A 23,105-nucleotide genomic window follows, 5' to 3' on the forward strand; every position below is an offset into this window, starting at 1 on the left:
ATATATTTACAGTACTCCACTATATTTTTTGAAAGCAAAAACAAAAACAAAACATGTAGCTCAAACCATGTTGCTCAAAGGTCAACTGTATTTCATATTGGGCCAGTGTCCTTACAGAGAGTCCTCAAAGCTACTGTGTAAGTGTGTAAGCCTGACTGTCAGTTCTGGGGACTGAAGGGGATTGGGAGTTCTATAAACTCAGTATGTTCATTTTTATTTCATCCTTTTTGAAAAAATATATAATTTCATACCCTCATCCCTCAGCTATCCTCAGTGTCCCCAAATCTAGAGGCTATCTAGCTCAATATCCCCACAAAGTAAACCTCCCACCTTTTCCTGGAATCATGGGCAAACCCATGATTGCCTTGTGATATGGGGTGAACGAAACCATCTGAAGCCCTAATTCTCCTTTAGCTTTCCATCACTACTGTTTTCAGCTCCAACTGCATCCCGACCTAATGCTCTAATTCCTGGGTTTTTCCAGGATTCTGTGACAAGAGAAATCTTGCTTTTTTTTCACTTTCCATCCAGAGACTTAAGTAGTAGCCATCTCTGGGATTCAAACCATTTATTTGTCTCCATTCTTCTTTCCAGTTTCCAAAGTGCTAACTTCTAGACACAATCTCCCCTCCTTTTCTTTCAATTCTTGTGTATTTACAACATGTTATTCCTTTACTACCATTTTGGTGGGATTTCAGAAGGCAGAAAAGATAAGCAAAATGTTCAAACTTCTTTGTTTAACTGGAAGTCTGTTACAATCTGTTTTTAATGTTATATTGCTGGATATTATGTAACTTAAATTATATCTGGGGGTGCCTGGGTAGCTGAATTGGTTGAGTGTCTGACTTTATCTCAGGTCATGATTTCACAATTCATGAGTTCAAGCCCCTCGTCAGGCCCTGTGCTGACAGCTTGGAGCCTGGAGCCTGCTTTGGATTCTTTGTCTCCCCCCCTCTCTCTCTCTCTCTCTCTCTCTCTCTCTGCCCCTTCCCTACTTGTGAGCTCTCTCTCTCTCCCTCCCTCTCTTTCTCTCTCAAAAATAAATAAATAAACATTTTTAAAAAACTATATCTGAAACAAAATGAGAGGGAGAAAGGGCAATAGAGAAACAAAGGAAGAGGGAAAATAGGAGAGAATGAGAGAAAGGAGGGGAAGAGGAAAAATAGAGACAGGAGTGGATACAGGTTTGATCCAGGCTGCATTCATGCACCTTGCAGAAAAAGATGCTCAGGGTCACTCATGTGCAAGGAGGCATCATGGACCTAAGAAGGGTATTTGGTCCAGGGTAGATGTTCAACTGGCACATAGTGATACAGGGATAAAAAGTGAAAAGAGCCAGCCCAGCATTAGGTGCCATGTTAGTCTAGGTTCTCTGAAAAGCATATACTAAGATGGGATTAAACTTGCAAAAATTTTACTAAGGGACTGTGTGAAAAAGAGCAAGAAAGGAGCAGGGAAGGCTGAGAGCCACCACACCACAGCTACACTTGACCCCAAGTGAAGGAGGGAAGCAAGGCAGTTTCAGTGCAGGTGTCCAAGGACACTTTGCAAAGTCATCAGGGAGTCTTTGAGTCAAGGGCAGGTGATAAAGGAGTCCACACCTCCCAGAAAAAAATCTGCCTTAGCATGCCTACTGCAGTCACTGGGACAACCTAAGAGAAATAAGGCCTTGGCATAACCACAGCATTGGAGCCCAAATGCAGTAGCGAGGCTCTCGACCCTGATGCTCTCTGTAGTAGTACATCTGCCAGGAACATTCTCATGGCCACCACAGATGCCGGTAAGGAAGGCTGGAATGCAAGGGTCGAGCCAGGGAAGGCACATGACCATCGTCATAACAATGATGGCCACCATTGACTAGGCACTGCCTGGGTGCCTGCACTTGTGTTAGGCACATTCCATACATGAATAATGTCTGTGGCCGATGACCCCATCGCCTGCTAAGAAGGGCAGATCCCAGAAGGATCTTTTTACAGGCAGAGTGGCAGGTGCAAAGATTCAAGATCGAAGAAGTCAAGAAACCCGAGTTACTCTGAGTCATAAAAGGGAAAAATGTGGAGACAACAAGAGGAATCCAGGAGGTAGCAAAGGCCAAGCCCAGCAAGGTTGCACAGACAGGTGTGGACAGAACTGAGAGGAAGGTGAGGCCATGGGAAGCCAGAGAAAAGCTGGAGAAAGAGGTGGGAAGCAAATACCCAATTTGGGACTTTGGTGGCTTGGTGGCATTACACACACTAAAGCTCTCTTTGATCTTCTTAAAACATTTTCATAAAGGGGCACCTGGGTGGCTCAGTCGGTGAAGCGTCCGACTTTGGTTCGGGTCATGATCTCACCACTCGTGAGTTCAAGCCCCACATCAGGCTCTGTGCTGACAGCTCAGAGTCTGGAGCCTGCTTCAGATTCTGTGTCTCCCTCTCTCTCTGCGCCTCCCCAACTCATGCTCTCTTTCTCTCAAAAATAAATACACGTTAAAATAAATAAATAGATAAATAAATAAATAAATAAATAAATAAATAAATAAATAAAATATTTTTGTAAAATCTGCACACTTGGACTTCCAGTTTGGGCAATACTTTCAACATAACACCTGAAACTTTTTTGTGTGATAAAATAATTTACATCATTCACAAATGGTTTATGGAACGGAATCTGATTTGGGAGATATGACAAAATGCTGGGTCCTATAATTCTAAGGACTGAATAAGAAGTTGAAAAAGAAACCCAGTCTTACAGACTTGGGCAACATCATAGGCACTTGGGAAATGCTATGGTTGGGTGGGTAGATATACAGGTACGTGTAGCTCATGACAGCCACATCCGATACCAGAAAGATTAATTCTAAGGACCCTCTTTACCCTAACCCTCCCCTGCTTATAAGTCAGAACCTAATGATTTGGAGCTGACCTTTACCTCAAATGGCTCAAAAACTATGTAAAACTTATCTGCCAGTTCTCAACCATGAGAGGACATGGAGAAGGTGGGGCTGGTATTTCCCGTCCTACGTGACAACAGAGATATTCTCACAGAAACAGTGTCCGCTAGGAGTTAGGAATCATTTTTTGTTTGTTTGTTTTTGATAGGCATGCAGGCCAGTCAGAAAAACACAAAAGTGTTTACACATTTTTTTACAAAATGAACATATCTTGAGTGTAATTATAGATGTCTATAAATACATATCTACCCTTGTGATGTAGAAGACTTACTTTATTGTATAGAAATATATTTAAGGGCAAATATTCCTCAGTTATTAAAGCCTTAACATCTGAGGTATCTTTTAGAAGTAGTAATGAGACACAGCCCTGTCACTATTCACCCTGGAAACTCCATCAGAGGCCACAGCAGGAAGTTAGTGGACAGAACGAGACCGTGAGCTTTGGGAGTCACTTGTCACCAGACAGGATATTCATTTAACACTAATGGATAGCACACAGGAGCCTTCAATGGACATGAATGCACTGGCAGTGGCTGCTGAGCTCCACTTGGCTCTACCCTGGGGATCCAAGGAGGTTTAAGGATATAGGCTCCCTGGCCCCTCTGGGAGTGGGTCAGAGTGCCATGGAAGAGGGAGACAGCCAAGTGAGCATGTACCAGCACTGTGACGCATGACATACTAAAGAGCAAGTCCAATTTTTTTTGTTGGATAAAACAGCAAAATAATTCTTATTTTGGAAGGCTAATGTACATCAGATAATTATGCAATGAGCATACTGAGACCATTATCTAATTATCCTTAGAGCCTTCCGATCTAAGGACGGCGCCTCTAATACTTCTTGTTCCAGGCAAATGCTTGTGTAACTGAGACTTGTGTTTATTAAAGTTTCAAGCTGAGAACAATCATTGTGTAGAGGAACTTGGAAGACCCTTAACAACAACAACAACAAAAAATGCTATGGTGGTGCTAAAAATCACATCCCCTTCCACATGTTACCTTGGCTTGGCTTGGCTTTTGCATTTTCATTGGGTTTTATTAACACCAGGCATGGCAACTTAATAATCTGGTTTGCCTTCCTTGTTCTTAACACTTCAGAGAGGCAAACAAAAGGTTGAGAAAGAAATTAACTACTTTTCTTGCAATGTCTTAATAAGCAGACTGGTCACATCTCACTCACTGCTTTTATGCTTACATGGGACTTCTCTTGCTAGACTAGTGAGTTGGAAATCTAATGCTCAATGTTGACTTTCTATAATCAGTTCCAACACAAAATACTTTAGAAGTTAAAAAGAATATTGGCCTCAAGACAGTCTAAAAACTGCCCTAGAAGGAAGCAGGCACAGAATGAACCAGGCGATACATACTATTTCTGTGTTCAGCTGTTTGAAAACTCTTCAAGTCTTACTCTGTGACATTTACAGACAGTTTCAAGAATGCTTAATAAAATAGGCTTTGAAAGTGTCTTTTCTTAATCTACAGTATCCATTTGTGCATCATCGGTGTATAATTATAGAGCAGTGCTGATGCTAAAAATATAGCAAAGGAGGTAAACTTCCTCTGTGGGCTCAATCAAGCTGGGTTATCCAGGGAAACAGTCCTGGAGAGACGGGGCTCTACCAACAGTGCTCAGACCCCTCCCTCTACAGAGCTGGATCCCAGATAAATGGGATTTATGCTTTTTTTTTTTTTTTTTTTTTTAATAGCTGGGCTCTGGAAAGCAAGGGAAATCTCCAAGGACAGATTTTTTTTCAGTCTTTGAGCTGAAAGCAGAGCAGAGAGCCATGAGCTTCAAACAAATATATTAGGAATGGTCGACATGAGAGCCAATGGTAACATAACCCTACACTAAAAACCTGAACGGTGCACCTGTTGCTTAGGGAAAAGATGAACTTGGGAATCCCTGCAAGTCTGAAAACGAAGACGCAACACTGCCCTGGATCCTGGAAGAAGCAAATGCAAGTCACTAGAGGAACATCCCCAGTGTGGGCTCTCAGGAGTCTCCAACATGAAAATCAAACAAATCCAGGCTCATAACAAAAGATCAAATTCACAAAGGAAAAGTCCTCATGACTGTGAGTTAACAGAAACAAAACCAGCATATTCAGGCTTACACCCAAGGACTTTAGATACTAAAATCATCACACATAGATAAATTCCATATCAAGTGTCTGAAGGAATAAAATACAGAATCACAAAAATGAAAGAGCAGCAGAAGATGATTAATAATGACCAGACAGACGTTTTAGATATTTTAAAAATGAAAAATACACTGTTGTAAAGAATAAATTGTGGTAGTCCTCACAAAGGTAACCACGAAAACCCGTTCAAACAAGCAAACGGGGTTCATGCCTATTCTTGCCAAGTAAGGGAGAGGGTGCTAAGAATAGGGTCTCAGCCATGTCTTGAGAAGTGAAGTCACAGAGGAATTTTATGGCACTGGCCTGTGTTAGGGTGAGAATGCAGCTGAATTGGGGTGAGTTTTCAAAAGTACCCAAGTAAGTAGTGAAATAGTTAAGGTTAGTCACTTTTGGTCAGTGGGGGGCACAGAGAAGGGTTTTCCCCAGGAGTTGTGTAGTGGGGCATGCTACAGTTGTAGCTTTCCAGAGCGGGTCGTGGCCACTCTGCGTGCCTTCTGCTAAGGAAGGTTTTCATCCCTACATCCCTCCTCTATGTCCCTACAGTACTTTAAAAACAACTCTTTCACAGGATCTTTGACATTACCGTCAGGTTAATCTATTTTTTGTACATGGCATGTAACTTTGAAGATCGTAAGGCTTCAAAACATGCTTACAACAGAAAGAAAAGAATAAGGGAGGGAGGCAAAGGGGGAATACTGCACATACCTTATTCGTTGGGCTATCAGACCCCCAGGTCTGGTCTTGCAAGTCTTAGAAAGACTTGCACGTTCCATGAACACAAGGACTAGTAGAAATTCCAGGAGCTTACTTACTGTTCCTCATATGTAGTCAACATTTCTTCTTCGTCTTTTTTTTTATAAATGTTTAATTTATTTTTGAGAGAGAGCACAAGCAGGGAAGGAGCAGAGAGAGCAGTGAACAGAGAATCTGAGGCAGTCCCTGCCCTGACAGCAGTGAACTCAATGTGGGGCTCAAACCCGCAAACCATGAGATCATGACCTGAGCCACCTAGGTGTCCCTGTAGTCAACATTTCTGACTACCCATCCATGAAACAAGAGTCTTGGGCACTATCAGATATTAGTTTCCCCAGAGTCTCCCTTCCTGGTCTCTCATCTGAAAAAAGGCCGCCTCTGAAAGATGGTCAGCTGGGTAGAAAGAGAAAAAGCAAATGGACTCAATTATCACTTTGCCGGCCATGTTTCTGTCACAGAGCCCTAAGGAATGATGGTGGATCTTCACATAGAAAGCCAGAAAGGACCACAGTGAACTTCTAAGAATAATGGCCATTGCTTCACGCCTGCCTTCCATATCTCATGCAAATCTCCTTTGGCCAAATCTAACCCAGGAAAGGGAATTCAAGGAACCGTAGCTCCCAGCTTGACCAAGTTGGCCTGGAACAATCTAGCACAGCCAGCAATGGAGAACAGTTTCTGAATGAAAAAGTTCCTGGCTTGAATAAGACAGAGGAGAGGAAGCAGAGTTCATGGAAAGCTCATGAAGGAGGTGCAGTGTTCACTGAGGCTCAAAAGAAGAATATGATTTAGATATGGGGAAAGGAGAATGAGCAAATACTTCCTGTTTAAACACCTCCTTTATTCTGGTGTTGGCCCAGAGCATGTACCACTTTCATGGAACATGGACAAGGAACCACAGGACGCTGGAGGTAGGATGTGGCCTAGAAACAGAGGAAGAGCCTCATCCTAGCCTTGACTCCGTCCTTGGGAACGACTGGGCCAGGATCCTGCTGCCAAACCCATCAACTCACCCAAAGTGGTATAATAGGTCTACACAACAGCCTACACAACAGCCTTTGCATTCCACTGTTCCCATGTCTGCTCAAAGACCATTTGGCATGTCTCCTCCAGAACAGGAGCCTGCTTTGAAAAGAATGAATTCTGTCTGGTTGCTTTTTAAGGGCAAATTTTAAAATCAAGACAGCTCTGAAAACAAGTAGAGTTTTGTTCTTTGCTGACCTCAATGAGATGCTTGTTGGCTCCAGTGCCCAGCAGCCTGGCTTAGAGTTCTGTTGAGCCAGTGGCAACTCGCATGGAGTGAGCACTGCAGGAAGGGGTGCAATGCTGGTGAGTTTCTGCTGCAGTAGAGGAAAGGGTGCCCCATTGGAAGTGTTCCACCAGGGTAATGGCTTTGGTGCTGGCCCAGGGACTTATGATGGGGGGGGGGGGGGTGGAGAAGGGGAGGGAACCTGTGGAAAACACTCACAGTGTTCAGAGGGGAAGCAGTTCAGAAAAGGAGGAGGTGGTAGCCAATGAAGAAATGGGCTCCCCAAGATGAGCTCCAATCCTCAACAAATGAAGTCACCCCTACTGCAATGAAGCCCAAATCTCAGGAGCCTGCAGGGTGGGAAGCTCTTTCAGATAGTTCTTTTGCTCCTGGCATCCTCTAAACCACATGTTCACTCACAGGAGGACTGAAAGGAAGGGTTTCTCCATGGCCTTGCACAAAAACAGGATAAGAATTCCTTTAAGCTGTTCTCAGTATTCAACGTTTCGATAACTTGCTTCAGCTCTGGGACACAAAACTGAAAGAAGACTCTTCACCTTGCTGATCCCACATGTACATTGACTGTGCACATGACAGAATATTGTAGCTATATTGCTACCTGGGGATTTTCGTGTTGATGTGCTTTTTAAATGGTGCCAAAGAATATCTAGGTGTTTCCCGTCCTGTTAGACCAGTAAGATCCGATTCATTTCCACTTCACAAAGGGCTCACTCTATCACAGGCTTGAGCAATCTATCTTTCCTCCCCACATCAAGGATATTGGATCAGCTTTTTCCTTCTCTTCTTTCGATAAGGAAAATTGGGTTTTCATCAAATGGTTTTCCCATTTCTTTTTAAACAAGCAGGGTAAATGGACTCCCAGATTGGCCAGTGCATGGCCCTTCTGAGACACACATGATCCAGGGAAACCTGACCCCACAGCATTCCGCACCTTGCTATTGGAATGTTGAATGCTGTTGACAGGAAAGATACTCTTTCTTTCTACTCACCAAGAGGCTTTGATGTCCAAATCCCCATCACTCAGTCCTGGAGACTATCAGGCGCGTGTGAGAGCACCAGACACAAATCTCTGAGGTCAGGGTCTTGTTTGCATTCAAGTACATGTGCCCCGTGGTCCCTGATGACAAGCATGTCCCTCTCTGCATGTGGGACCATCCTTGGCCTACAGCCCCTGCTATGTTCCAGACTCACCTCACACGCAGCTGGAGCACAAATGAGGAAGTCAACGCAATTTGGTATTTGGAGGCATGAGAAGGCGCCAATTTACATTTTCTGTTTGCATTTGCTCAGTGAGTTCATTCCTTCGCCCACCGTTGGAGTGAAGAAAAACAATTCTTGGAGAAATCATTTGCCCAAAGTCTTCATTCCATGAGGTGCTCCCTCTTCTCAAGAGCAGAATGGCATTATGGAGGGAGGAATACAGTGGAGACAGGGAGCCAAGGCCCCTGTAGATGGTGGTCTTTAGCTCTCTGACGGGGCAGTTTCACCCCCCACCCTGCCCTGTTTCATGTTGTTTCCCGCATCCCACTATGCTTAACAAGTCCTGGTCCTCTCTCCAAGCTGCCTGAATTATATTTTTTAAATACAAGTGGAATTATGTCACTCTCCTGCTTAAGACCACCCTCTAGATTCCACTGTCCTTGGTTTAAAGAAGAGCTTTTTCTTGGGCCCCCAGCCACCACCACCAGCTGTCTCTTTCCCCAGCCTCCCTCCCTCACCTATCACATGAACTTTCTTTGGTTCTCACATCCCATCATGGCCTTTCTCCCCTCTCAGCCTCACATATGCTACCCTCCTGCTGGGCTGTTGTCCCTTCTTTCTCCTCTTGTCAAACTGACAAATGCATTTGTCTAGAGAGGCCTTCACTGACCTCTCACCCTTCTAACCTCTAATGGCCCCCGCCATTACCAATGGTCCCTTTGCTATTCTGTCCCATAGGATTTTATGCCTGTCTTTCATGGAATTTATGACAACATTCAATGACATAGCTCATCTGCCTACTCAACCCCTCCCAATAGCACTGGAAGCTTTAAGTGGCTAGAGATGGTATCTATATTGTCCACCATAGTCTACCTAGTGCCTAGTACAATGCCCACCACTTTGAAGGGACTCCATAATCATTTGCTGAGGGAATGAACACAGGCATGGACAAATAATGAAGTCTGGATTTCAATACCCTGCAGGTGCCCTCTGGGCACCACACCTGGCCTTTCCTTCCCAGATTCAGTCATGGTGTTTGTGGTTATGTGAGCCCTGTCCACTCAGCCAGAAAATCTGGCCCTATCTTCCACCAGCAGCAAAAAGTACGGGAAATCTCTGTATTTAGGAGCAAGGAACTCCAACTTCTCAACCAGACGCCTGAGTTACAGTTAATGTCACCAATGTTAACCCTAGAAGGCACCTTGACAGCCATCTCTCCATCTCTCCTGCCCTCATTTACTGATGAGCAGAAAAACCATGGCGATAACAAAGGACATTATTGGATAACACTCTGGGGTCCAGACCCCAGGAAGTTTATACTGCAAATGAGCTGCTCAGTACCTCCCCCACGGCCAGTGCTGTCTACTTCCCATCCTTTGAGTCAGCGTTCAGGACCCCCAGAGAAGGCTATTCTTATTTTCCAAGCCATTGTTCATGGTAAGCTCTGACCTTAGAATGACTTTGAGATATAGCAATTTAAGATGTAAAGCAATATTGATAGAGTCTAGTTAGACAGTGGTTTTTCTAACCCTCTTTGTGAAAACAATGTTTCCACTATTTCCATTCTAAATATTTCATTTTTGGAACATCGGTCCAACAAGAAAACACAAGGCTTGTTGTGTTAATAGGTGCGCCTGAACACACACTTGGGCAATCTGAGCATCTCTTGTGAGGAACTCCATGGGTCAGTGGGATATAATTTGGTTGAGGAAAAGAGAATCTCAGTGCCACAGCAAATGAATAAATAATTTGATGACCACAAAAGGAATGATTAGAATTTTCACCACAAGGCAAAAGAATTAATTGTTAAAATGTGCACAGGAAGGTGAGAGGATCCATTTTTAATAATAATGCTGTTCAGAAACAAATTTAATCTAACTACGCAACCTGAAATATTTTCATATGCAATAACAAAAATGAAGATTATTGGCTCCTCTTGGTCCTTAGGGATTATTTGTCTGTGAGCAGCATATGAAGAAAACTTTGGAACTGAATCCATATAACAGAAAACATCTGTTTGGGTATCTTTCAATTACAATATGTTACAGGGAGGAAATGGGATTGAGAAATACCAGTCTGACATGTAAACTGGCCATTTCTGACTTAAACATTTCATAGACTCCCTTGGCAGAAACACCTCTGGTGATCCTTTAAATTGATCTCTCTGCCTTTTGAAATTCTTAAAAGCGTTGGTCTCCCCATCTTCTTATGTGGTAAATAAAGTAACCAGACATACACACAAAGAATAATTGTGAGGGTAGGTTCAAAAACATTTCCCCATTTCCCCATTAATATGTAAAAAGAGGGAGGAAATGGAAAGCCTGGATTGATAGCTGGAAAATCTTTGTCATAGATGTGAGTCATTGATTTCAATGTTTCAGGTGGAGACTACACAGAGTGAAAGAAGGAAAGCTCACGTCTCCCATCTTTTAAAAACTCCGTGAGCTCACACTGCCTTCAGGCACTGTGCTCTCTCCTTGCCATCATGGCTCGACAAGCTCCCGGCCACACTTCCCCTGCTCCAGGCATCGGGCTCTACTTACTCAGGATCCACAGAAACTAGACTCTTCTCTGAAGTCTCCTACCTCTACCAGTGATGTCCTGATGGCCAGTAGGGTGCACATGATGTGCAATGCCCTTCTTTTTGGAAGTTGTTTCTCTTCCACTCCACCCCACTTGTAGATTCATGATTAGCCCTTCACCCCTTAAATAGTGTTTCCTCTGTCCTCAGCTTGGAAGCTATTAACACAAGTCTCACCCCACCCCTTGCATCTCCCCCTCCCCCTCCTGCTCCATTGGTCCAGGCCTTCATCTTTTCTGCCTGGACTCCCCGCCCACCTTGCACTCCCACCCCCCCCCCCCCACTCCACCCTATCTCCTGATCGTGCCCCAGGTTGCTGCCAACCATCACCCTACAGGGAAAATCTGTTGTGTCACCTCTCCCCTGCCTTAAAATCCTCCAGTGGCCCCCCATAGCTCCCAGTTTACCCTGCGCAGTCAAGACCCTCCTGGCCAGGCCTGCCCCTGATCCTGCCCTTCTGGAAGGCCACCCTCTCTCCCGGTGCTCCTCACCAAAAGCAGCGGTGGCCTCAGCTACTGCCATTGGTCCAGCCTCTCCTCACTGCCTGGCGTGCCCCTTCCCCTTCATCACTTCCCTCTTAGTCTTTAAACCTTGGCCTCCATGCCACCTTTCTCATCATCTCCAGTAGTGGCCCTTTGTAACTTCTTTCCATTTTGAATTGATCAGCCTTGCCCATGGTTTATCAATTTTACTCATCTTTTCAAAAAACACAACTTTTGGTTTTGGCTCTTCTGCTTGGCTTTTATTTCAGCATTTTCTGCCCTTGTTTTTATTGTTTTCTTTCTTCTCCTCTCTTTGCATTTGTTTTGTTTTTCTCTTTCTAATTTCTGGAGACAAACACTTAGTTCCTGGAATGCTTTTCAGGCTGTATCTGTTCCTAGTACAACATTCTAAGGTGAACATTTCTCTTCAAGCATTGCTTTCACTACATCCCACATGTGTTTGAAAAATATGTTTTTTAAAAAACCTATTTTGGTTGAGGTTCTTTTTGACTTGTGGATTATTAGATATTTTTCTTAATTTTTAAACATATGGTGATCTTCTAGTGACCTTTTTGCTTTTGAACTGTGGTCACATTACACCCTCTGTAATTCTCACCTTTTGAAGTTGTTGATTCTTGCTTTGTGGCCTCCTATGGGCTGAGTTTTTGTAATTCAATATATACTTGAAACTAGGTATATTCTCTCACCTCTCTTGGTGTGTCAGGTTTTTAACCATGTTTTTGAAATTTCTCCTGGACTTATAGATTTTTTGCCTGCTTGATCTATCAGTTCTGAGAGAGATCTGTTACAAAATTCCAGTATGACTGTGGATTTACCCAAACCTCCATCGAGTTCTTCTGGTCACTTTTTTTTCAAATATTTAAGGCCATATAATTAGATGCTTATAAATGCTAAGTTATTTTATATTCTTGATGGGTTGAATCCCTAATCAGTAAGAAGTAACTCTTAATCTCCAGTAATTCTTTTTCTTTCCTTTTTTTTCTTTTTTTTTTCTTTTTAACTTGCTTTAAGTTCAAGTTTGTCCAATATTAATACAGATTTACCAGCTTTCCTTTGGCCACTATTTACAGAGTTTAATGGGTTCCACTCTTTTATTTTCAAACTGTGTTTATACTTATGCTTTAATTTGTGCCTTGAAAACAGAATATAATTTGACTTCAATTTGTAATCAAGCCAGAAAATCTTTGTCTTTTAACTGAAGTAATTAGTCTACCTTTATTGAATATAATTACAATATATTTGACTTTAAATCTACTATCTTACAATATGCTATTTGTCCCACTCACTCCATGCTCTTTTCCTCTCTTTTCTTGCCTTCTTTTGGATTGACTATTTTTTATCATTCCATTTTCTCAGTCTCTTTATTTAAAAGTTTTATACTTTTTAGTATGCTTTTAATGGTTACCTTGGAAATGACAACATGAGTTTTGGACAAAACAAAGTGTTTTGATAATTGGTACTTTTACCTCCTCTAGAGTAATATCAGGACCTTAGAACCCTTAGAATCCTTTTAATCCCTTCCAAACTTCAAGATTTTCATATCCTACATAGAAATAGATGATAGGTAGATAGATAGATAGATAGATGATTGATAGATAGATAGATAGATAGATAGATGGATAATAGATAGATAATAACATACACACATATATATGGATCCCACAAATATTATTATTGTTTTATAAAATCCATGTCATTCGGATTTGCTCATATATTTATTTATTTATTCTCTTGCATCTCTAACCTTCCATCAAGGATTACTTTTTGCCTAATAAAGAACTCTCCTTAATGTTTCCTTCATTGACAATCTGTTGGTAACAACTCTTTCTGTTTTTGTCTGAGAATGTCTTAATTTCATCTTCATACTTGAAAGATATTTTTACTGACAGTCTATATTGGCAGTTTGATCTTTGTGTTTGGTTTTTCAGTATATTGAAGATATTCCACTATCTTTTTTGACTTCCATCGTTGCTCCTGATAACTCAATTATCAGTGCATTTACCGTACCCTTTAAAATAATCTTTTGGGGTCCCTGGGGGGCTCAGTCAGTTAAGCGTCCAACTCTTGATCTCAGCTCAGGTCTTGGTCTCAGGGTCATGAGTTCAAGCCCCACACTGGGCTCCTTGTGAAGCCTACATTAAAAAAAAAAAAAAAGTAACCTTTTTCTCTCTGGCAGTTTTAAGGATTTGTCTATAACAACACCATGATAGTTCCTTTATATTTATCCTGACTAAGATTCCTTGGGATTTTTTACATATATATTAATGTCTCTTGGGAAAATTGTCAGCAATTATTTTCATCAATTATTATTGATAAATGTTATAATTTTGAGCAGTTATTTTATTCTTAAGGCTCTTGCTGCTACTACTTCTAAAATTCCAACTGGACATGGGTTGGACTTTCTGATTGTACCCTCTCTTTGTATTATGTCTTCTTATTACCTTTTGCCTTTGTGTGCTTCATTTTGCGTATTTTCCTCTAACCTTCCAGTTTACTAATTTTCTCTTCAACTCTATCTAATATGTCATTAAATCTATATATTGAGTTTTAACTAAGTTACTGGATTTTTAAGTTCTAGAGTTTATTTTGTTTTCATTTAAATCTGCTTTGCACTTTCTGTGGGTTCCGATAATCTGCCAAATTTTTCAAACTTATCCTTTCTCTTCTTAAAAATAGTAAATACGGTTGCTATGAAGTCTCTCACTGGTCACTCTCATATCTGATATTCTTACAGGGGTGCGTGTCATTTCTCGTTTTCACTGTTCTTTCACACGGTTCTTTCTCATGCGACTGTGTACCTTCTGTGCCTAGTTTTTTGTTTTGTTGGTTTTTTTTACTATACGCTTGACGTTGTACTTTTTTAATCATTAGTAGAAATATTTTGGAGCCAGAATTGTTACTTTTTAGATTTAATTTTTATTTGCCTCTGCCATGGCTTGAGGTGCTATCGTTTCCTTATCCTTTATTCCAATTTCAGGACCTAAGATTTCTTCGTCCCCCAGATGACCCTGAACTGGGCCATAGTTCATGAGAGGGCTCTTTTACTTCTGTTTGACCCTCATCTCTAGGATGAATAGTGCTGCTGAGACTGAGACCAAAGAATGGCAGGTTTTTTTTCCTGTGGGCTCGGGGCTCCGAACTCATGCCCCATCATCTCACAGGACTGGAAAGGTGCTGCTCACTCTCTTAACCATATTTCAGATTTTCATCTGTCCCTTGGTGAAAAGCAGTGGCAACATCACTTCTCGGATTTTCGTCTTCTCAATCTTGACCCACTAACTCCTCATTATCTTATTTGCTCTTTAATGCTTTTGAGAAACGTTTTAAATGTCATTTAATTGTCTGGTGGTTATTTTCAGTGAGATGATTGGTATGAATTACCCCACCCCTGTCAGCAACAGAATCTCTTTTGCCGTTTCAAGCAATGTTATTCATCTTTCCACCCTTGCTATGCACTACAGTATGGGGTAAAAGTGCTGGTCTGGCATACAATGAGGGTGTGGCCCCCTGAGGGTTAGAGGCAACTGTTGTCCAATATTGGATAAAAGTCTAGTGAAGAAGAAACTTGCAGCTTCTTCCACCCAACTTGTACTCCTTCCCCGGGCCCACTCCTTCTCTGTGCCGCTTGTCCCTCAGCACTTTCCCTTGGCTCTCCCCTGCTCTCCCCTGCTCTCCCCTGCTCTCCCTTGTTCTTCCTGCCTCCTCAAACCAGTTCATCTACAAATGGCTCTTGAGCCCATTCTCATTGTTTCATAGTTTCCATCTTAAAAAAAAATCAAAAGTGATTCTTTTCCTATATGGATTCAAACGACTCTTAATTTCTTTTTCTAGAAAAGAAAGGTCCAATTGCATTAAACCAAGAGAGACTCTGAGAAACAATGTTAAAGAGTGATTCATCACGCTGACATTAACTGGGAGGATGTCCAAAGCACACAGAAGAGTAAATACACTTAGAAAGATGATTTTTCATGTTTAAAATCATAATAATCATGTTTCCCATGTCCTCTTTGTTGAGGCTTAAAGTGTCAGGCTAAAGGTAATTAAGCTTTACACTCAATACAAAAATGTATTCAGAAACTGTCATGTCTCAACTTCGTCTTTATTTTTATGTCTTTATAACCAGGACTGGCCTGTCATAAGACATGAAGCTTCATTGCAAACATCTCCACTCCTCACCTCCTCATGTGCTCAGCAACCTTCTCAGTGGAGTAACTGTAAAGTCCATTCTCATAAAAACCCCAAGGATGTAAACCCCGCAGGATTGAGTTTATTAAAGTAAAACCCGAAACAAAATCCCTACATTCTTCTCTTTTAGATCTATTCAAAAGAACCAATAGCCTTCACTCCCACAAACTGCCACAGTATTTCCATTCCAACGAAAACAAACAAGCTTTAACTGAAAAACCTACAGTCCGTGGCAAACAACAAGTCAGGTAATTTCCTTCAATAGGGACACAGACTTGTAAATAAAGAGGCAAAGCAGGACATTTCGAGGGACATTCTTCCCTCCTGTAACTTCCATCAACTTTTCTCTCGATGTCCACCGACCCACATCATATCACCTCCTCCAGTCAATAAACAACCTTAGTAAAATGAGCTGCTGGCCATGGGCTTGTGTGTGTGTATAGATAGAGGAGCAGAGAGAGACAGAGACAGAGAGATACAGAGATGAGATGGGGGAAGGGGAAGGAGTAAAGCACGTACAGTGAAGTGTTAAGTCGGGGAATCTGGCTCATCCATGGAAGTTTTGTACTATTCTTGCGACTTCTCTATACATCAGAAACCATTTCAAGAAAGAAAGCAAGAACAAAAGCAACAGTAAAAGATTCTGAGGCTTTGCTTTCAATTTGTGAGCTGAACAAGCCCAATCTCCGCTCTCTAGCTCCTTTTTTTTTTTTTTTTTAATTTTTTTTTCAATGTTTATTTATTTTTGGGACAGAGAGAGACAGAGCATGAACGGGGGAGGGGCAGAGAGAGAGGGAGACACAGAATCGGAAACAGGCTCCAGGCTCTGAGCCATCAGCCCAGAGCCCGACGCGGGGCTCGAACTCACGGACCGCGAGATCGTGACCTGGCTGAAGTCGGACGCTTAACCGACTGCGCCACCCAGGCGCCCCTCTAGCTCCTTTTTAAATAAGTCACCGCAAACAGCATCACGTCCTCAGGCAAGTTACAAAACAGTTGCCTGTGTCACAGGCTTCCTTTACTTCATCATCATCATTGTCCCTCCTGAAGTCTTCTCCTGGCCCCGTGATCAAACATGGATGTTTTTCAAGTGTCTGTCAGTGGGAGGTGAGCAAATCATCTTTCCAGGTAGGGAGCTTCTGTGCCTGCTCCAAATACAGAGCAAAAGAAGTTGAGAATTGACAGTGATCTTGTAAAAGAAAAACCAAATCTCCTGAGAGCTCCCGAGAAGACAAGGCATGTATTAGCCTCGCATTAATGTTCGATGGATACATGTCAAGGGATGAAAAAAACATGAAATGTGCGTATATGCCCCAAATGTCACAAAGCACACAGATGTGTCCACACTGTGGCTTGGATCCTGTCCCCTCTGGCCTGGTCTTGCTCGAGGTTGAGATCTTTTACCAGCTTCACCTCCTGATTCTGTTCTGTCCCGAGGCCACATTCATGTCCATGCTGGTCTGCTCCCTTTAGACCATGGGAACTTCAGGCACCTATCCTAACTCCAGAGAGAGTTCGACTTCCTTCCTTGCAAATTCTCACATTTTAGTCTTTAATGCACAAAAACCTCTGAGCCTCAACCACAGACACTTCATAAACTTATTTTTGCCCCAGTTCTTTCTACTGCACAAATTCATCAACTACAAGACTTAACTGAGGTGGAATTGTCTCCAAGTCAAACACACCCAACGAAATGCAAGATGCTTGCTAAGCCCTCTCGAAGTGGGTGGAGGAGTTATAGACCCTCCTGGGTTCAGAAAGGAAAAACCAGGGGCACCTGGGTGGCTCAGTCGGTGAAGCTTCCGACTTTGGCTCAGGTCACGATCTCACGGTTCATGGGTTTGGGCCCCGCGTCGGGCTCTGTGCGGACAGCTCAGAGCCTGGAGCCTGCTTCCGATCTGTGTTTGCCTCTCTCTCTGCCCTTCCCCTATTCACTCTCTGTCTCTCAAAAATAAATAAATGTAAAAAAAAATTTTTTTTTTAAAGAAAGGAAAAACCATATCCTCCATGCTGAAGGCTCTTGGCAAGATTATTCCTTATTTTTCACATTTATTCTTTGCTTGCTTTCTGTCTTTCCTATGGCTGTGGTTAAAACCCAGCCACTCACTAAATATTTGCCTTATTGGACCTTTGAGGTTTCATATTTTATTTACTTACATATGTGCGTTATAGTCATTCAACAAAATGTTTCCAATGTCTGCAATACGGCTGGCATGAGGGGTGAAAATACAGGGGGATCAACCCCCAACAAGATATATAGTTCCGGCTGACCACAGCCTGTCTGGTCTTGGAAGTCAGTGCTTCAGGGAGTATTTGGTGGCCTATCGTGCATTAGCATATGATAAGTATCAGCTCAAATAATGCTAATTAACCCTCTATGCCCACCGAACACAAGGTAGCTTTTTACATAATGAACAAAAAAGGTAATGATCACCTACAAAGTGAAGGTCATTGTACCAACGATGCACAGGAGTAGGGGAGTTCAAACCATCTTGGAGGAGATAAGACGTTAACGTGTGAAAAAGTAATGAACAATTTATGGACACCCATGATCTAGGAGCATCCACTTCTTTGAGACGAGCAAGCTGTGAAGACAAGGCAGGTCTATGGGCAGAATTCCCAACACTGTCACCCCAACGTGGAAAACGTTTCCAGCCAAATTTCCTCGTGTTCTTCAAATCACAGCACACAGGTTACTACCTATAGCACGTTCTTCCCAAAGACACAGTGCGCGGTGCTGGGCCCGCTCAAAATGGGCCGGACTCCTTTAGTAGGTCGGGAGGGATGTAGGAGCCCGTGCAGTGCGGCGAGGGGTGGGGGGCTCTGAACTCCTGGAACAGCCCAGGGAGGCCCCTCACAGGTCCACCGCCATATGTGCGCCATGCTTTCCGGCCGCTGGGTGGGGCAGTTGAAGGAAGGGTCACTCATGGCCTCCCAGAGAGGTAGAGTCTCCAGATAAGGTGCCACACGCACTGTTGTGTTTTCTTCGCTCTTGTCCCCACCGAAAGAAGCACCTGATGCCAGCCCGAGGCACTGCTTATTGCCACTAGTGTCCCCACGGTGCCATGTTACCTGGCTGCTGGCCCGATGGCCCTACCCAGGCTTCCGTGCCCACCATGGGCACGTCCTCAGGCCTAGACCCCCAGCTGGACCACAGGGCACCGCGAGCAGCACGCCAGGCTGTGGCCGGTACCGTCCGTCCCTCTGGAGGAGCTGCTGTCACCAAGTCACTCCCTCCTCTCTTAGGATGAGTCTCTGCTGAGGACTTCTCCTGGTCCCCCAGGAAGCTCGCCTTGCTAGGCTCCAGACCTATCCAAACATCGACTCCTGAGTGGAGACAGCTAAGGCTCCAAAGGGACCCTCTGCCTCACAGGCATTGGCAACGGCTCGTGACCCGGCCCTTGACCAGAAACTGCAGAGAGCCCAGCTGTGAGCATCAGGCACGCCAATGCCGGGCACATGTCAGGGAGGGCTGGGACAAAGACATGCCTCGGGGAGCTCAGGTCCCCTTTCCTGTTGAAGAACCTCCTAGCCCAGATGATTTCCTGGACAAAGGGGTTCCGGGCCAAAACTTGACAGCAAGCTGATGAAACTTCCCACCGTGTCGAGACCTGGGCATGAGCTCCCCGAACCACGAGCCAGGCCGGGACTCTGGGAAGGAGAGAATGGAGCAAATAAACAAAGACTCGAGGTGCTTCCACCCTGTCAGGGAGGGTGCCTCCTGGGCCCTGCCACGGCCCAGGCGGGCGGGACATTGGAGCGCGTGCAGGTGTAGAGGTCCGGATCTGCTGACCCAGGCTCAGGATCTGCCTCGGGAAGTGCCAGCGAGGCAGCTGCTGAGTGTGCATTTATGAGGCTGCCTGTCCAGCCTCAGACTGTCTCTTTGGGGGCCTTCTTGGCCCCAGGCTGGAGCAGAAGGCAGGGAGCCAGTGCTCCCAGTCAGAGTAAGCCCGTTAGAGACCTTCGGGAGGGCGCCAGACTCCTTTGCGTGGTTCTTTTTCCTTTAGGAAAGCAGACTCTCTTGGCATAACTAAGCCAACGTGAGCTCCTGCTCCACCCTCCCGAGTCTGGCCAGGCATCCCAAGCCCCATGCCCACAGCTCTCTCCTTGACCATGACCTCATCCCCAAACACTGTGAGCCAGGCCTCCTGAGCAGGCTGGCAGGATCGGAAAGGCGAGGCGAAGTTTCTGGAGCGGGGAAAAGACTTCACGTGACAAGGGCACTCTCCTCCCTCGCGGGCCCCTCCAGGACACCTTGCCCTGCAGCATGAGGACCCTCACACCCCTCCTCCCGGGCAACAGCACAGCTGTACTGAGACGCCACAACAGGGAGCCCCAGCCTGGGTGCACCACCGTGGCACGGGGGAGCATGTTCATAACAGATGCTCGAACATCCTACCCGCTGCCTGACCTACTTCATCACAATCTCCCGCTGGGGGCTTGGGGCAGCGAAGAGGGCACACGCCCTTTTCAGAAGCCCCTCGAGTGACTTTTAGAAGCTCCCATATCGCCCCGGGGAAAGGCCTCTGCGCTGTGGCGGTGTATAAAGTCTGCAGAATGTGAATAGACGCACCACACCTGCCCTCACGGAACTCTCGAGCCCTCCCCTGACTCCTGCCTGCACCACCTCACACAGAATGAGGCTTCTGAGAAGACGAGAAAGGTGGGGGGCGGTGGGGGCATGGGGCTTCACCCAGCTGCGGGCCCACGAATGGCACAGGACAGGCGTGGTCTGGAGGCGACGGCCAAGGAGGCAGAGCCACGGGGCCAGAGCTGCAGTGAGTGGCGAGGCTTCTTTCGGGTGGGAAGAGGGCCCCAGGAAGCTTCTGAGGTTGAGGACTCTCGCTGGGAGAAAGGCACCAGCCATACATGCTGCCCGGGGCCAGGCTGGGCCAGACTTCACCTTGAGTGACACACTCTCCCAGCCACACAGCACGGGGACCCTGGAGTCCCAAGATTCACCCGCTCAGCCCAGCCCAGACCCACCCCTCCCTGCTCACCCATCCCTACCCCCACCCCCACCCCCACCCCCACCAGGACCAGGCGCCGAGGCCACCACCCCACCGCAGGCGGGTTGCCTTCCATGGTCAGCCGCACTCCATCTGAGCTGCTGAGCTTCGTGGGGTCCTGAGAGGAAACGAGGGACCGCTGGGGCCAGCCTGTCCTGAAGCCCCCTTTCTGCTCCGTCTAGCCATTACTAACGGACTAATCCTGAATCTTCTGCTTCTTCTGGGGCCATGACTGCTCCTCCCCTGCACTAAGGGGTAAAACCAATCATAGTCTGAAGGGGGACAGTCTTATTCTGGACACATAGACAGACAAGTCTGATAATTCAGAGTCTGGGTCCGATCCCACAGAGACTCAAGTCATGGCTTTTGCTTGCAGGCTTTTGCATGTACTAACCCCCTGAAGACTCACAGTGACACTCACGGTGGACGCAACCTTCACCCTATCCATAGAGAAGGAGACAAGGGCTCGAGACTCAGCTGTTACAGGGTCCATGAAATGCCACCTCATAATATTGTTTGGAAAGTAGACGAGATGGGGAGAGGGATGAACAGGTGCAGCACAGGGAATTTTCAGAGCAGAGAAACTAGGACACCTGGGCGTCTGGCTCTTGGTTTAAGCTCAGGTCATGATCTCATAGTTCGTGGGTTCGAGCCCCATGCTGGGCTCTGTACTGACAGCACGGAGCCTGCTTGGGATTCTCTCTCTCTCTCTCTCTCTCTCTCTCTAATAAATTCAATAAATTAAAAAATAATAACAACAGAGAAACTGTTCTATAAGATACTGTGGTAGGGGCACCTGGGTGGCTCAGTTGGTTAAGTGTCCAACTTCAGCTCAGGTCATGATCTCACAGTTTGAGTTCGAGCCCCACATCGGGCTCTGTGCTGACAGCTCAGAGCCTGGAGCCCGCTTCGAATTCTGTGTCTTCCTTTCTCTCTCCTCCATCATGCTCTGCCTCTCTTTCTCTCTCAAAAATAAATCAACATTAAAAAAAAATTTTTTTAAGAAGAAAGAAAAAAGATACTGTGGTATATAGATTTGTCCAAACCCAAGGAACTTTAGGACATGGAGAGTGAACCCTAATGTAAACTCGGGACTTTAGTTGATAATAATGTATCAATATGGGCTCATCACTTGTAGCAGACTGACCACACACTAATGCAAGATGTTAATAACACAGGAAACTGTGGGGGGCGGGGTGACACATGGAGGACTTGTACTTCGTGCTCAGTCTTTCTATAAACTTAAAAATGTTCTAAAAAAAAAAAAGCCTAGTTTTTTGTTTTGTTTTGTTTTGTTTTTCAACATTTATTTATTTTTGGGACAGAGAGAGACAGAGCATGAACGGGGGAGGGGCAGAGAGAGAGGGAGACACAGAATCGGAAACAGGCTCCAGGCTCTGAGCCATCAGCCCAGAGCCCGATGCGGGGCTCGAACTCACGGACCGCGAGATCGTGACCTGGCTGAAGTCGGACGCTTAACCGACTGCGCCACCCAGGCGCCCCACGCCTAGTTTTTTAAGTCAAATGAGATAACATGCATTTAAAGCACTTGCAAAGTGGCTGACATATTATCTGCTATAGTAATCACCATTTTCTGTCCTGGAACCCAGGCGGATCAGAAAAGCACCCTTCCCCCAAAAAATCTAAAAATTAAAATAAACAAACAGCAACAGCAAAAACAGAAACAGACTCATAAACACAGAGGGCAAACTGGTGGTTGCCAGAGGGGAGGGGGCTGGGGGGCTGGGCAAAATAGGTAAAGAGGATTGAGGGGTACAAACTTCTGGTTATAAAGTAAGTAAGTCAGGGGGATGAAAAGTTTGGCGTAGTATATAGTAACAGTATCGTAACAACTGCTGACAGGTGGTAGATACACTTACTGTGGTGAGCAATGTGCAATGTATATAATCGTGGGATTGCCATGCTGTGCACCTGAGGCTATGTAACATTATATGCCAACCCTACTTCAATTAAAATAAAACATAAATAAAAAAACAGAATAAAAATAAATTACATATTTAATTCGAGAAAAAAAGAACCGTCCCACTCAGATTTTGTAGGTGATAAGAATATTTCCTTGGGTCTATATCGTCTTTGGGAGAAGCCCTCCCTTTAGATACCGCTGAAATTATGTGTCTGTGTCAGACAAATTTATAAAATTGCTAAGAATTCGTCAGACCCCCCCGTGTTTCTTGCCTACCAGCCATGTTGCTTGGTGAGAATGGGACATCCGAGCCCCAGCCACGCAAAAGATTTGCCCAGATTCACTGTATCACTGTCCAAACTGAAATGCCCTCTCCTGACTTTATATCCTTGTGTTTTAAAAAAATTTTTTTTACATTTTGTTTATTTTTGATAGACAGAGAGAGACAGAGCACAAGTGGGGGAGGGGCAGAGAGAATTGGAGACACAGAATCTGAAGCAGGCTCCGGGCTCCGAGCTGTCAGCACAGAGCCTGACATGGGGCTCGAACACACAAACCGCGAGATCATGACCTGAGCCGAAGTCGGACGCTTAACCGACTGAGCCACCCA

At 44.7% G+C, this 23,105-nt stretch overlaps 2 long non-coding RNA genes across 2 annotated transcripts in view; one reads left to right on the forward strand and one right to left on the reverse strand.

Moving 5' to 3' along the window:
* LOC123609247 overlaps window positions 1-23,105 on the reverse strand; it is a 164,184-nt gene that overhangs the window by 9,884 nt on the left and 131,195 nt on the right. The window lies entirely within an intron of this gene.
* Window positions 9,436-15,676, forward strand: LOC123609245. Its single transcript, XR_006717695.1, has 2 exons — window positions 9,436-9,730; window positions 15,501-15,676. It is a non-coding gene; the product is annotated as an uncharacterized LOC123609245 (long non-coding RNA).

This window comes from Leopardus geoffroyi, chromosome B2 (assembly GCF_018350155.1).
Source record: "Leopardus geoffroyi isolate Oge1 chromosome B2, O.geoffroyi_Oge1_pat1.0, whole genome shotgun sequence".
Classification (NCBI taxonomy): domain Eukaryota; kingdom Metazoa; phylum Chordata; class Mammalia; order Carnivora; family Felidae; genus Leopardus; species Leopardus geoffroyi.